Source organism: Neovison vison, chromosome 14 (assembly GCF_020171115.1).
Source record: "Neovison vison isolate M4711 chromosome 14, ASM_NN_V1, whole genome shotgun sequence".
Lineage (NCBI taxonomy): Eukaryota > Metazoa > Chordata > Mammalia > Carnivora > Mustelidae > Neogale > Neogale vison.
In genome coordinates this window covers 40,208,686-40,223,721 of record NC_058104.1, presented here as the reverse complement: position 1 = coordinate 40,223,721, position 15,036 = coordinate 40,208,686, and the positions used below count along the sequence as shown (strand labels likewise).

Here is a 15,036-nt window from a genome sequence, read left to right as displayed (position 1 = left end):
GTGAAATAAGGCAAGCAGAGAAAGACAGTTATCCTATGGTTTCACTTATTTGTGGAACATAAGGAATAGCATGAAGGACATTAGGAGAAGGAAGGGAAGAAATGAAGGGGGTAAAACCAGAGGAGGGAGACGAAGCATGAGAGACGATGGACTCTGGGAAACAAACAGGGTTTCAGAGGGAAGGGGGGTTGCGGATGGGCTAGCCCGGCGATGCGTATTAGGAGGGCAAGGATTGCAATGCGCACTGGGTGTTACATGCCAGCAATGAATTGTGGAACACTACATCAAAAACCAATCTGAGGGTTTTGAAGGGGTGGAGGGGAGGGAGGTTGGGGAGCCTGGGGGTGGGTATTACGGAGGGCACGGACTGCATGGAGCACTGGGTGTGGTGCATAAACAATGAATACTGTTATACTGAAAAGAAATTAAATTAAATTTAAAAAAATAAAACTAATTAATTAATTTTTTAAAAACGAATGCTGTACAGTATGGTGACTAACGTAACATAATAAAAATAAAGAAATACACACACAAATTGCAACATGAATGAATGAATGAATAAGTATTCCAGGGAGGGGTGCCTGCCTAGTTCAACTGATAGAGCATCTTTGGGTTGTGAGTTTGAACCCCACATTGGAAGTAGGGAATACTTTAAAATAAAATCTTTAAAATAAATAAATAAAGCCTTCCAAGAAAAACATGATAGGTGAAGCAAGAGGACAAAATCTTGGTAATTGTTGTTGGCACCTGCGTGGCTCAGTGGGTTAAGCCACTGCCTTCGGCTCAGGTCATGATCCCAGAGTCCTGGGATCGAGCCCCGCATCGGGCTCTCTGCTCAGCAGGGAGCATGTTTCCTCCTCTCTCTCTGCCTGCCTCTCTGCCTACCTGTGATCTCGCTCTGTCAAATAAATAAATAAAATCTTTAAAAAAAATCTTGATAATTGTTGAAGCTGGATGATGGGCATACTGAGGTTCACAGTATTCCTCTTCTCTGTTTTATGGGTTTGGAATTTTCACAATAAGAAAAATTTTTTTTGTTTCTTTTCAGCGTAACAGTATTCATTGTTTTTGCACCACACCCAGTGCTCCATGCAATCCGTGCCCTCTCCAATACCCACCCCCTGGTACCCCGACCTCCCACCACCCCCCTTCAAAACCCTCAGATTGTTTTTCAGAGTCCATAGTTTCTCATGGTTCACCTCCCCTTTCAATTTCCCTCAACTCCCTTCAAATTTTAATAGACAAGCCAGTTCCCCCAAAACAGAACATTTTCTTGGCATAGTCATATAGTTCAAAAACAAGTAAAATGAAACTAACATGTGTGATAATTAAAAGAAGGAGCAGGAAAAATGAAAACCACAAATCCAGATAAATTGTCACTTCTGGGGATAGAGGAGAAATCCATCCATGAGTAAATTCTTTGGAATAATCTACTTGTTGGGTTAAGTACTGAAATCATGATTGCTCAGATTGTATAATAAAGTGGTAACAGAATACAAGAGGGGCATTCATAGGCCAATTAATGATAGTGTACAAATGAAGCACTGCACATAACTTAATTCTGTGCACCTGCAGGTTAGCAAAAAAGTACAGTATGTTGTTTCTCTGCCAGAGATCTTACACTTCCAAAAGTAGGAGTAATATCTCGACAAGATTTCTGAACTAGGAGTTGGGAAAGAGAGGTCCTGGCCTTTGTTCTGCCACTGACTTGCCACATTGCTTTGGAAACTAATTCCTGTGGGTAGTTCAGTTTCCTCACGTATAGAATGAGCAAGCAATTTTGTCAAATCATTGCTGAAGTTCCTGTTAAGACAGAAAGAATGAGGGGAGCCTGGAGGCTCCGCTGGTTAAGCATCTTACTTCTGCTTAGGTCATGATCATGGGGTCCGGGGATCAAACCCCACCATGGCTGCTTCTCCCTCTCCTTCTGCCCCTCCCCCTCCTCCCACTCATTCTCTTTCTCTCTCTCAAATGAATAAAATCTTTAAAAAATAAAAATTAATTTAAAAAATTAAAAAGACAGGAAGGGGGTGCCTGGGTGGCTCAGTGGGTTAAAGCCTCTGCCTTCAGCTCAGGTCATGATCTCAAGGTCCTGGGATGGAGCCCCGCATCAGGCTCTCTGTGCAGCAGGGAGCCTGCTTCCTCCTCTCTGCCTCTCTGCCTAGTTGCTATGTCTGTCAAATAAACAAAATCTTTAAAAAAAAAGACAGGATGATTGGGTACTGGGCTGAGAGGCAAACACAACAAACATCTCTGGAACAGGCTTGCAGCCCCTCCCCACAGCAGAGTGACCTCACTGCTCACAACCTCCTCCAGGCCCTCGCTTCTTGCTTCCAGGACCGGGTCTGGTCTTTGTTCTTCCCTGGTTGCTCTCGGTTGTAGAACCAGGGCTGAGCCCATTTCCTGACGCCTCCAAACCCAACATCTGCCCCTTCAACCTCCCTTCTCCCTCTGCCATGTGTGTTCACCCAGAAACACAGACATCCTGGCCTAGCCCCTAATTATTCTTGGGAAATCCATTCTGCCTGCAGTACCTGAAGAGACGGTGCAAGGGCTGGTCGTCCCTGAAGCCACCTACACAGTCCCTTCTCCAGCCCAGAACGTTTGCTCCTAGACAAGCAGCAGCAGGCAGGGCCGGAGAGTACAAATGGGTCTTGACAACAGGGTGACTCAGCTGAAACAGGAAACACCCAGAGAACCCGTTTAGCTACTGGGTTCCTCCCATGCCGGTTCCACGTGTCCTCCTGCCTCTCCTCCTCTGTGTCGCTCATGTCCAGGAACTATGTCCACATCCAGCCCTCCCATGCCCCCACCTTTCTCAGGAAGCCTGCAAGCAGAGACTCTAAGCTTAGTCAGAGTTGGGGGAGCCCAGGTGGCTCAGTGGGTTAAGCGTCCAACTCTTGATTTTGGCTCAAGTCATGATCTCGATCTCATGAGATCAAGCCCCACGTGGGCTTGGCTCAGCGGGAAGTCGGCTTGAGATCCCCTCCCTCTTCCTCTGCCCCTCCCCACCAATAAATCAGTCAGTCTTTAAGCTAGTCAGAGTAGGAGGGTGTGACTGACACGGGGACTCCTGTGGGCTCCAGGACTTGTCACCACCATAGGTGCTCCCCCAGCCTGAGGACTTTCTCCCAAGTCTCAGGTGACCTGCCCCTGTGAAAAGCAGACTACAAGTGCAGGGGAATTATCCTCCCTTGGGGTCACCATCAGCCAGGGACAGATAGGAGTCAGTGTCTAAATGCCCGGACTCTTTAGCCTCATGTGGCCTGAGAGGGGTACTTTTTGCTGTTTCTCAGTGGAAGCAAGGGTCACTCCCCACAGTGCTAACCTGCCTCATAATGCACCTTCCCTGGCTCCTTGGCTCACTTCTCCACAACCAGTGGGTGCTTCTTGCACTTCCTAAATAAGGAGGTGCTTTCACTGGGATCTTTGCCTTAAGGTCTGCTTCTGGGGAACCCAAATGAAGACAGTTGGATCTCAGAGAAAACTCCAGGCCAGCCCCTTCCCCCTACAGATAAGACTGAGACCTGGAGAGGAAAGATGAGCTGTTCCCTCAACACCTGGTCATCACCAAAGACCCCCTTCACCCACATGGCCACCACTACTTGAGAGGGAACCTGCCAAAATACCTCAGATCCTTTAAGCAGTGTTTCCAGCCTTCCTTAACTCACATACTGCCTTCACAATTTTTGCCACAAACCACATGCCCTGTCATATCCACATTACCACCTGGAGTATCTAATTAATATACTCTTAATTTACTTTTTTAATTCAAGTATAATTATCATATAGTGTTATATTTATATCAGGCTTGCAATATAATGATTTGACTATTCCATACATTACTCAGTGTTTGTCATGATAAGTGTAAATTAATACATTTTAATAGACTCTTTAAATTTCCTTTTTCCATGTTAATTTCTGTCTTTAAAATAAAAGTTATATAGGGGCGCCTGGGTGGCTTAGTTGGTTAAAGCTCTGACTTCAGCTCAGCTCATGATCTTGGGGTCCTGGGCTCCTTGGTCAATGGGGAGTTTTCTTCTCTCTCTCCCTCTGCTTCCACCCCACCAATCATGCACACACATTCTTTTTCACTCTCTCTCAAATAAATAAATAAAATCTTTTAAAATAATAATAATAAAATAAAAATTATATTTTAGTACATTATATATTCATATGATTCAAGATTCAAAAGGTACAATAATGTACACCGTGAAAAATTTCTCTCCTTGTCCCCCCAGAATCATAGTACCAGTGTCTCATACAGTGTAGGACTACACATGGGCTCATGTGTGTGTTTTCTCTAATACATGTACCTTTTTTATTTTTTATTTTAATTTTTTAAGACTTTTTTTAAAGATTTTATTTATTTATTTGACAGAGAGAAATCACAAGTAGACGGAGAGGCAGGCAGAGAGAGAGAGAGAGGGAAGCAGGCTCCCCGCTGAGCAGAGAGCCCGATGCGGGACTCGATCCCAGGACCCTGAGATCATGACCCGAGCCGAAGGCAGCGGCTTAACCCACGGAGCTACCCAGGTGCCCCTAAGACTCTTTTTTAAGTAGACTCCACTCCCAGCATGGAGCCCAGTGCAGGGCTTGAGCTCATGACCCTGAGATCAAGACCTGAGCTGAGATCAAGAGTTAGACACTTCAACCTACTGAGCCCCTGAATATTTTTTTTTAAGAAAACATCTTTTTTTTTCTTTTCTTTTTTTTTTTTTTTTTAGTTTCAGGAGTAGAATTTAGTGATTCATCGGTAGAATAAACACTCATTACGTCAAGTGCCTTCCTTAATACCCATGACCCAATTGTCCCTTTCTCCAACCCACTTCCCCTCCAGCAATGGCCAGTTTGTTTCTTCAAGTTCAGCCATCTCTTGTGGTTTGCTGATTTTGTCTTATTTTATTTTTCCCTTCCTTCCCCTATGTTCATCTGTTTGGTTTCTTAAATTCCACATTTGAGTGAAACCAGACGGTATTTGTCTTTCTCTGAGTGACTTATTTTGCTTAGCATAATACCTTCTATTTCCTTTTTTTAAAGATTTTATTTATTTATTTGACAGACAGAGATTACAAGTAGGCAGAGAGGCAGGCACAGAGAGAGAGGGGGAAGCAGGCTCCCTGCTGAGCAGAGAGCCCGATGCGGGACTTGATCCCAGGACCCTAAGATCATGACCTAAGCCAAAGGCAGAGGCTTAACCCACTGAGCCACCCAGGTGCCCCAATACCCTCTATTTCCATCACATCACTGCAAATAGCAAGATTTCATCCTTTTTTGATGGCTGAGTAATATTCGTGTGTGTGTGTGTGTGTGTGTGTGTGTGTGTGTTTGCCACATCTTTATCCCTTCATCTGTCACTGGACATCTGGGCTCTTTCCATATTTTAGCTGTTGTGGACATTGCTGCTATAAACATTGGGGTGCATGGGCCCCTTTGAATCACTATGTTTGTACCCTTTGGGTAAATACCAAGTAGTGCAATTTCTGGATCATAGGGTAATTCTATTTTTCATTTTTGAGGAACCCTCATACTGTTTTCTAGAGTGGCTACAACAGTTTGTATTCCTACGAACAGTGTAAGAAGGTTCCCTTTCTCCACATCCTCACCAACATCTGTTGTCTCTGACTTGTTAATTTTAGCCTGGTGTGCCTTTAGACTGTTAGCCTTTAGACTGTTAATTTTAGCCCTCTGACTGGTGTGAGAGGGTAGCTCATTGTGGTTTTGATCTGTATTTCCCTGACCCCCAGTGATTTAGAGTATTTTTTCATGTGTCTGTTGACCATTTTTATTTCTTATTTGGAAAAATGTCTCTTCATGTCTTCTGCATTTTGGGGGGATTGTACTTATTGATTTGAGAGATACACAAGCAAGCACAAGTGTGGGGGAGGAGCAGAGGGAGAGGGAGAAGCAGACTCCCCATTGAATAGGGCGTCTGCCATGGGGCTCATCCCTGGTTCCAGGATCATGACCCGAGCCCAAGGCAGACACTCAACCAACTGAGCCACCCAGGGGCCCCTCTTCTGCCCATTTCTTGGTTAGATTGTTTTTTGGTGCTGAGTTTGATAAGTTCTTTATAGATTTTGAATATTACCCCCTTTAGTTTTGTTGACTGTTTCTTTTGCTGTTCAAGAGCTTTTTATTTTGTTGAAGTACCAGTTGTTCATTTTTGTTTTTATTTGCCTTTGGAGACGTGTCTAGCAAGATGTTGCTGCAGTGAGGTCAAAGAAGTTGCTGCCTGTGTTCTCTAGGATTTTGATGGATTCCTGTCTCACATTTAGTTCTTTCATCCATTTTGAGTTTATTTTTTGTATGGAGGAAGAAAGTGGTCTGGCTTCATCCTCTGCATGTGGCTGCTAATTTTTTCAATATCTTCATGTGTTAAAGAGACTGTCTTTTTTCCATTGGATATTCTTGCCTGCTTTGTAAAAAAAAAATTATTATTAAGAAATCTCTACAGGCGGGGCGCCTGGGTGGCTCAGTGGGTTAAGCCACTGCCTTCGGCTCAGGTCATGATCTCGGGGTCCTGGGATCGAGTCCCGCATCGGGCTCTCTGCTCAGCAGGGAGCCTGCTTCCCTCTCTCTCTGCCTGCCTGTCTGCCTGCTTGTGATCTCTGTCTGTCCAATAAATAAATAAATAAATAATAAAATAAATAAATAAAGAAATCTCTACAGGGGCACCTGGGTGGCTCAATGGGATAAGGCCTCTACCTTCGGCTTGGGTCATGATCCCAGGATCGTGGGATCGAACCCCACATCGGGCTCTCTGCTCAGCGGGGAGCCTGTTTCCCCCACACACACCCACCCATCATCTCACTGCCCACTTGTGATCTCTGTCTGTCAAATAAATAAATAAATAATCTTAAAAAAAGAAAAAGAAATCTCTACACACAGCATGGGACTCAAACTGCAACCCCAGGATCGAGAGTCACATGCTCCCGACTGAGCCCGTCAGGTGCCCCTCCAATACATATATTTTAAAGGTTAATATGTCAAAACTATATCTAAAAACCAGTATCACTTCTTTATGAATAGAAGGTAAGAGCAACACATAAATATAATAAATACAAAATAAAATTAAATTCCTAGAAGTCTTTGCTTATTAAATGGTCTGAGCTGGACATGCGATTTCTCTGTTAAAAAACTAGTAGGTGTCAGAGAGGTGCTAAGTACCAAATGGAGACTTTCTCCTGAACTGAATCAGCGAGTTTATGGAACCTCCAAAAAGAAAATAACATTCTCATGTGTCAGTCACTAATGAATGCCAAGGTTGTCCTAGTAAAACCAACTTATAATTGGTAGAACATTCCTTCCAGAGGCAGAACCTACTTCGTCTTTGAACTGTAAACTAGCTCTGCATTAGAGTCAGCTTTGCCACTTCCTACCAGTATACCTACCAGGACACTGACACTCACTGGTTTGAAGAAAACAGCAGGGGCACCTGGGTGGCTCAGTCTGTTGAGTGGCCAACTCTTGATTTTGACTCATACCATGATCCCAGCATCCTGGGACAGAGACCTGCATCAGGCTCTACATTCAGTAAGGAATCCAGTTAAGGGTTCTGTCTCTCCCTCCCATTCTCGCTCTCTCTCTCAAATAAATAAATAAAATCTTCTTTAAGTTTTAAGTAGATACATAAATAAATAAATAACTCGGGCACCTGAGGGCTCAGTTGGTTGAGTGACTGCCTTTGGCTCCGGTGATGATCCTGGAGTCCCAGGATCGAGTCCCACTTTGGTCTCCTTGCTCAGTGGGGGTCTGCTTCTCCCTCTGACCCTCCTACTTCTCATGCTTTCTCTCTCTCTTCCTCAAATAAATAAATAAAATATTTTAATAAATAAATAAATAAATTCTTGATATTATAAGTCATACTATGTGTTTCATAAAGTTTCATAATGATTTAAAGGAAAAGAAAATATATTTACATGATGGAGATGTTTCTGGTCAGACGGGCTTTGGGCAACTAAACAAGGGATGTTTCCCAGTTCTCAAATCCTTTCCTAGAACTGTTGGTTCTACCAGTCTTGCTAAATTCTCTACTCAGCATCTCCTCTCAGGAAAAAGCCAGAAAAACAATAGCAACAACCTATATTGTCTATGATTACCTTTAATTTTACTGACACAGCATTCCTTCTGAGGAGCTCAGATTACCTGTTACATCCTCCTCCCAAATTCTTCCGAATTCTTTTAAGATGGATATTAAACAATGGCTGTATGGGAGACCATGCCAAAAGAGGCCACAGTTTGGGAGAAACAGACTTGGGCTCCAGATCTGACAGCATGACTCAGTTGTCATTAGGAACTACTGAGAACCTCAGTTTTCTCAAAATAGAGACATAATTCCAACCCTCCAAGAGGCTGAGGTAATACAGATTTGAAAGCACTCTGTAATTAAATTAATAAATTAAACATAATTTTTTTAATTTTTTTTAAGATTTTATTTATTCAGTTGACAGAGCGAGTACAAGCAGGGAGAGCAACAGGCAGAGAGAGAGGGAGAAGCAGGCTCTCTGCCAAGCAGGAAGTCAGATGCAGGACTCGATCCCAGGACCCCGGGATCATGACCTGAGCCAAAAGCAGCCACTTAAGGAACTGAGCCACCCAAGTGTCCCTAAACATAAATTCTAAAGCACTCCTTTTGTAACAAAAGTTAGGAATTAGGATGCTCTAAACAAATTAAGGATCCAAGTTCATACTCCAGTTCGAAATATTTTAGGGACAGGAATTTTTCTACCTGACTGAAAAGTGGTGCATGCTTAGGATTCGGAAGTCCCTCCTTGCTGGGAAGAGCTCATAGTGTAGAGAGAAGCGTGCCCTCAGGCACTTAGAGGGCACAAAATATACTGCTCAGATGACACTTAGGCCAGAGATTTTTAAACTCTTCCTCCAAAAACTGCAAGAAAAAGAACCCCATAAAGTTAAAGTATAAGCTGTCCAATTAAGAAAAAATATTTATCATATATGTCTGTAATTGACAAAGGAAAAGTATGCAGAATACACAAAGAGCCACTATAACCCATTAAGAAAAATGAGCAAATGGGAATGCCTGGGTGGCTCAGTCACTTAAGCATCAGCCTTCAGCTCAGGTCATGATCCCAGGGTCCTGGGATCAAGTCCCTCATTGGGCTCCCTGCTCAGCTGGAAGTCAGCTTCTTCCTAACCTCTGCTTGCCTGTTCTCTCTCTCTCTCTCTCTCCCTCTGACAAATAAATAAATAAAATCTTATTTTAAAAAAAGAAAAGTGAGCAAGTGATGTGAACAGGTGGGGTTTTTTTAAGATTTTATTTATTTAGCCTGCCTGTTCTCTCTCTCTCTCTCTCTCTCTCTCTCTTTTTCTCTCTCTCTCCCTCTCTCTCTCTGACAAATAAATAAATAAAATCTTATTTAAAAAAAGAAAAATGAGCAAGTGATATGAACAGGCTTTTTTTAGCATATTACAATTATGTTTATTGAAAAGTTGTTAATATTGACTTATTTAATATTTGTTGGTAACAGTTTGTGCAAACTTGCTTACTTAAAAAAAGGTAAATTAACTGTGGAGTAACTCAGATACAGCAAAAGGAGAGAGAAATAGTATTAACTAGAGCTTGCCTTTTCATGACTCTCTATGGGAAAGTTTTTATAATTCCCCTGTTCTTCTCTGCCTCAGTTTCCAATGCCCCCTTGTGTCTGCAAACAGGTAAAAGTTGTAGGAGAAGTTTGGGTTTGGAATTGCAGAGACTCTAAGGCAGTAATACCCAGGCCAAAGGGCACATCAATAGAGCCTGTGGGGTTTGTTTTTTTTGTTTGTTTGTTTTAACATATAATATATTATTAGCCCCGGGGATACAGGTCTGTGAATTGCCAAGTTTATACATTTCACAGCACTCACCATATCACATACCTTCCGCAATGCCCATAACCCAATCACCCTCTCCCTACCCCTCTACCCCCAGCAACCCTCAGTTTGTTTTGTGAGAGTAAGAGTCTCATAGTTTGTCTCCCTCCCGATCCCGTCTTGTTTCATTTATTCCTTTCCTACCCCCCAAACTCCCCACGTTGCCTCTCAAATCCCTCAAAGCAGGGAGATCATATGATAATTGTCTTTCTCTGATTGACTTACTTCGCTCTAGTTCCATCCACATCGTCGCAAATAGCAGGATTCCATTTCTTTTGATGGCTGCATAGATTTCCATTGTGTATATATACCACATCTTCTTTATCCATTCATCTGTTGATGGACATCTAGGTTCTTTCCATAGTTTGGCTATTGTGGACATTGTTGCTATAAACATTTGGGTGCAGTGCCCCTTTGGATCATTATATTTGTATCTTTAGGGTAAATACCCAGTAATGCGATTGCTGAGTCATAGGGTAGCTCTATTTTCAATTTTTTAAGGAAACTCCATACTGTTTTCCAGAGTGGGTGCACCAGCTTGCATTCCCACCAACAGCGTAGGAGGGTTCCCCTTTCTCCCCATCCTCACCAGCATCTGTCATATCCTGACTTGTTAATTTTAGCCATCCTGACTGGTGTAAGGTGATATCTCATTATGGTTTTGATTTTTATTTCCCTGATGCCAAGTGATGTGGAACACTTTTTCATGTGTCTGTTGGCCATCTGGATATTGTCTTTGCAGAAATGCCTTGAACAGTCTTTTTTTTAAAGATTTTATTTATTTTTTTGAGAGATAGAACACAAAAGGGGAGGGGGAAAAGGGAGAGGTATAAGTAGACTTTTCACTGAGCATGGAGCCTGATGTGGGGCTCAATCCCAGGACCCTTATATCATGACCTGAGCCCAAGGCAGACCCTTAACCAACTGAGCCACCCAGGTTCCCTCCAGGAAATATTTTTAATTGTGTTATGTTCGTCTCCATGCAACACATCATTAGTTTTTTATGTAGTGTTCCAAGATTCATTGTTTACATATAGCACCCAGTGCTCCACGCAATACGTGCCCTCCTTAATACCCACCACCACGCTCATCCATTCCCCCACCCCACCCCCAAGATTTATGTATTTATTTGAGAGAGAGAGAGCATATGTGAGTGGGGGGAGGAACAGAGAAAGAGAATCTTCAAGCGGACTCCCCACTGAGTGTGGAGCCCAGCACAGGGCTTGATCTTACAACCCATAAGATCATGACCTGAGCTGAAACCAAGAGTGAGACACTTAACCAAATGAGCCACCCAGCCATCCCTGAACACGCAATTTTTAAAAAAGATCTTATTAATTTATTTGTCAGAGAGATACAGAAAGAGAGAGAGTGCATGCACAAGCCGGGGTGGGGGGCGGTACACAAGCAGGGGGAGCGACAGGCAGAGGAAGGATTGGGCTCCTGGTAAACCTTCCTGGTAAGTCTTCCTGGTAAGCCCAATGCAGGACTTGATCCTAGGATCCCGGGATCATAACCCAAACCAAAAGCAGACTGAGCCACGGGGTCCCTGAACAGGCAATTTTTTAAAGAGAAAATGTTACTAGTCAATAAATAGAAGTAAAGAGAAATATGTAAATTAAAATAAAAGAACAATGGGATACTATTTATCTCTTTTTGGGGGGGATCTCATGCTCTCTTTTATTATAAAATTATATAAATGACCATAGTTATCAAACTAGTATTTTTTTCTGTATGGATAACATGACTCATGACTATTCTTTTGTAATATAAGAGAAAATTTCTTGGGATGATATATGTTCTTTAAATAGAAAGTATTAAAAGAAATAAAAATTTGGTGGTGGGTATTATAGAGGGCACGGCTTGCATGGAGCACTGGGTGTGGTGAAAAAATAATGAATACTGTTTTTCTGAAAATAAATAAATTGGGGGGAAAAAAACAAAACAAAAAAAAATAAATTGAAAGTATTCTTTTTTAAGATTTTTTTTAATTTTTTTTTGCATTTTTTAAAATTTTTATTTATTTTTTTAATTTCTTTTCAGTGTTTCAGAATTCATGGTTTATGCCCCACACCCAGGGCTCCATGCAATCAATACACGCCACGATACCCCCCACCAGGCTCACCCAACCTCCCACTCCCCCTCCCCTCCAAAACCCTCAGTTAGCTCCTCAAAATCCGCAGTCTCTTTATTTCTTTATTTCCCATCACATTGGCAAAAAGAGATAAAGAATTTGAGTTTGATAACATTGAGAGCTGGAGAAATTTTAGGGAATTTACATTCTCAAATGGTGCTATTTGGGCTGTAAGTTGATAGAGGTTTTTTTTTTTTTTTTTAAACCCCAAAGCTAAGGACAGTGACTGAAACACTGCCCCACATTCTTTAAAAAAAAAAAAAGAAAGAAATTCTGCAGACACAGCTTTTGAGACTTCCTGGTAAGAGGCAAGTCCAGCCCAGCAAATTCCACCATCATCACCCACCTCAATGGAAGAGAGTCACAGTGTCTCCCAACCTCAAAGCAAGTGAGAGTATTGCTCCAAAAGAACCCCTCATGGATATTACAGGTAACTCTTCTGCCCTGAACTGCAAGAACTGAAGGCCCAGATGAAGGCTAATGAGTTCTCAGAAGAACCTGAAACATGTCTCAGAATATGGAGAGCTACAAGACCATGGAGACTAGTCCTGGTTTCCCACCTAGAGGGTTCCAGAGGAGGAACAGAGTATATACCAGAACATTCCAGGATGGCCAGGCAAGGAGAGAGATAGAAGTATGCCCTTGTCTTATATGAGACACCCTAGGCCATGTGAATGCCACCAGAGTAGCTGGGCCCAAAGTGCTGTGATCAGCCCCTGCCTAAGACAACCACCTGCCTTGATGAAGGGATCTGGCAGTAGTATAACTACTTCTAGAGTGTATTTGGGGGTGTGCTGCGGAGGAACGGCTGTTGAGCTGTGCGGGGTTCAGGTCCCCGGCTGGTTGGTGACTCCCGAGCTCTGCTTCTCCCCACTGAGCTGCTGCCTGGTGAAGAAGAAGCCATGGCGCTCCGGGTCACCAGGAACGCAAAAGTTAATGTGGAAAATAAGGCGAAGATCAGCATGGCGGGCGCAAAGCGCATGCCTCTGGCCACGACTACAGCCTCCAAGCCCGGGCTGAGGCCGAGAACAGCCCTCGGAGACATTGGTAACAAAGTCAGCGAACAACCACGGGCCAAATTGCCTCTGAAAAAGGAAGCAAAAACTTTGGTTCCTGGAAAAGCTATTGCTAAAAAATTACCTAAACCTCTGGAGAAGGCACCCGAGCCTGTGCCAGAACCTGAGCCAGAACCTGAGCCCGTTAAAGAAGAAAAACTTTCGCCTGAGCCTATTTTGGTTGCTACTCCCTCTCCAAGCCCAACAGAAACATCTGGATGTGCTCCTGCAGAAGAATACCCGTGTCAGGCATTCTCTGATGTAATTCTTGCAGTGAATGGTGTGGATGCCAAAGATGGAGCTGATCCAAACCTTTGTAGTGAATATGTGAAAGATATTTATGCTTATCTGAGACAACTTGAGGAAGAGCAAGCCATCAGACCAAAATACCTACTGGGTCGTGAAGTCACTGGAAACATGAAAGCTATCCTTATTGACTGGCTAGTACAGGTTCAGATGAAGTTCAGGTTACTTCAGGAGACCACGTACATGACTGTTTCCATTATTGATCGATTCATGCAGAATAATTGTGTGCCCAAGAAGATGCTGCAGCTGGTTGGTGTCACTGCCATGTTTATTGCAAGCAAATATGAAGAAATGTACCCTCCAGAAATGGTGACTTTGCCTTTGTGACTGACAACACTTATACTAAGCACCAAAACAGACAGATGGAAATGAAGATTCTAAGATCTTTAAATTTTGGTCTGGGCCGCCCTCTACCCCTGCATTTCCTTCGGAGAGCATCTAAGATCGGAGAGGTTGATGTTGAGCAACATACTTTGGCCAAATACCTGATGGAACTAACTATGGTTGACTACGATATGGTGCACTTTCCTCCTTCTCAGATTGCAGCAGGAGCTTTTTGCTTAGCACTGAAAATTCTTGATAACGGTGAATGGACACCAACTCTCCAGCATTATCTATCATACACTGAAGAATCCCTTCTAAGTGTTATGCAACACCTAGCTAAGAATATAGTCATGGTGAATCGTGGACTTACAAAGCACATGACCATCAAGAACAAGTATGCCACATCTAAGCACACGAAGATCAGTACGCTGGCACAGCTAAATTCTGCACTAGTTCAAGATTTAGCCAAGGCTATGGCAAAGGTGTAACTTGTAAACATGAGTTGGAGTACTATAATAACTGCAAATAAAATTGGCACCATGTGCCATCTGTACAAAAAAAAAAAAGAGTGTATTTGGGGTGTGCCTGGGTGGCTCAGTGGGTTAAAGCCTCTGCCTTTGGCTCAGGTCATGATCCCAAGGTCCTGGGATCGAGCCCCACATCCAGCTCTCTGCTCAGCGGGGAGTCTGCTTCCCTTCCTCTCTCTCCCTGCCTCTTTGCCTACTTGTGATCTCTATCAAATAAATAATTTTTTTAAAAAAGAGTGTATTTGGGGAAAGAAGGGCTACAGAGCAGGAGCTGAGGAATTTCCACAAGAGGTGAGCCCCAGAGTGTCTGACTGCATCATCTCTGAAGAACTCAATGGCCTCTCCCATGAAAGCAGCAGTATTTGGATGCCTGTCCTGTCATGACTGGGGTCCCAAGTTATAGCCACACCAATCAGGTTGTACTCTGCCTCTGTACTCTTGGAGGAAAGCTCTAAGTAACCTTAACCTTGAGAAGTTAGCAATGCAGAGGCAGGGAGGGTTCTGGGGAAGAAGAGGGATTGAGAGAAGAGTGATAGATTCCCTGCCCTTCTCCACTTAGGGTCCCTTTAGACTGGGTATGATGTTGAAATCTTGAAATATTCTGGACTGGACTTGTGTATATATGAAAATGAGACTGTTCTTAAAGCGGAAAATGACTAAAACTCTGTGAAATCCTCCAAAGGATGGCTGAAACCAGTGGTAAAAGACAGTTTCCTGATGTAATCTTCCAAGTCCACCACTTTTTCAAGCCCACAATTGAATGGTAACATTTATTCAAATTTTCTTATTATTAACATATAATGTATTATTTGTTTCA

General features: G+C 43.0%; 1 pseudogene; it reads left to right on the top strand.

Moving 5' to 3' along the window:
* The first annotated feature begins 12,837 nt into the window (after positions 1-12,837).
* LOC122895386 lies at positions 12,838-14,241 on the top strand (annotated as a pseudogene).
* The last annotated feature ends 795 nt before the right edge of the window (positions 14,242-15,036 follow it).